Source organism: Nyctereutes procyonoides, unplaced genomic scaffold, assembly GCF_905146905.1.
Source record: "Nyctereutes procyonoides isolate TBG_1078 unplaced genomic scaffold, NYPRO_anot_genome, whole genome shotgun sequence".
NCBI lineage: Eukaryota > Metazoa > Chordata > Mammalia > Carnivora > Canidae > Nyctereutes > Nyctereutes procyonoides.
In genome coordinates, this window is record NW_026575125.1 from 38,100,023 (window position 1) to 38,101,359 (window position 1,337).

The 1,337-nt window shown below is 43.2% G+C and overlaps 1 non-coding gene across 1 annotated transcript; it reads right to left on the reverse strand.

Moving 5' to 3' along the window:
* Window positions 1-343: 343 nt before the first annotated feature.
* On the reverse strand, window positions 344-450 carry LOC129518932 (U6 spliceosomal RNA). The gene has a single exon (XR_008666271.1). It is a non-coding gene; the product is annotated as a U6 spliceosomal RNA (small nuclear RNA).
* Window positions 451-1,337: the final 887 nt, after the last annotated feature.

Below are 1,337 nucleotides of genomic sequence, written 5' to 3' on the forward strand. Positions count from 1 at the left end.
TCCAAGATCTATAAAGAACTTATTAAACTCAACAGCAATGAAACAAACAATCCAATCATGAAATGGGCAAAAGACATGAAGAGAAATCTCACAGAGGAAGACATAGACATGGCCAACATGCACATGAGAAAATGCTCTGCATCACTTGCCATCAGGGAAATACAAATCAGAACCACAATGAGATACCACCTCACACCAGTGAGAATGGGGAAAATTAACAAGGCAGGAAACCACAAATGTTGGAGAGGATGCGGAGAAAAGGGAACCCTCTTACACTGTTGGTGGGAATGTGAACTGGTGCAGCCACTCATTTTATTTTTTTTAAGGAAAAAAATGTTCATCTAAAAATATGGCATCCTTCACGAATCTGTGCATCATCCCTGTGCAGGGATCACACTAATCTTCTCTATATTCTTCCAATTTTAGTACCTGTGCTGCCCAAACAAGTACCGTGTTTTTTATTTTCTCTACCTTATGGTGTTTTGACATCTTGGGGCATTGATGACTTGGGGAGGGCCTGCCTTTTCTAGAGTTAGCTAATTCCTAGAGATAACAAACACTTTGCTGCAAGCCAACCAGTCCTGAGTCTGTATCCACCATCCCCTTCCTTTTAACGGGCTCCTGCAGTCCAGAACACTGTCCCTTTGCCCTAAATCACTCCAGAGTCAGGGATTGCCAACTAGGGATTGCCCTTCTAGCCCAGGGCTTGCCCCAATTATTCAAACTTTTCAATCCTAGGTCTTCCCTGTTAGCCTACCCTGCTTCGCCCATTCCTTCCTGTGAAAACCAAAATAAAAGCTCAGCCCACGTTTCCACCTCACTTCTTCTGCCTCCTGGCTGACCCTGGTGATTCTGTATGTGGCCTTACATGGCTTGGAATGCCTCCTGATTCTAGAGAACTGTGGGTAAGAACTTAATCCTTCCTGGCAGTCATGTCCATGTCTGTGTATCTTACCATACCTGAATGAAACAAATCCCGGGTACCTTTTATTTATTTTTTAAAGAATATTTTATTTATTTATTTATTTAAGATAGAAAGTTTGAGAGAGCATGAGCAGGGCTGGGGGAGGGGCTGGGGGAGAGGGAGAAGCAGGGAACCAGACTTGGTACTCCATTCCAGGACCCTCAGGACCCTGAGATCATGACCTGAGCCAAAGGCAGATGCTCAACTGACTGAGCCCCCCAGGTGCTCCCCAGGGTACCTTTTAAAACAAAATAGAAACAAAGAAACAATAGAGCACTTGCCCTGTGAAACTTCTGGTCAGATTTTTACAGCCCAGAATTTCAGGTTTTTTTAAAGATTTTATTTATTTATTTTAGAGAGAAAGAGAGAGTGT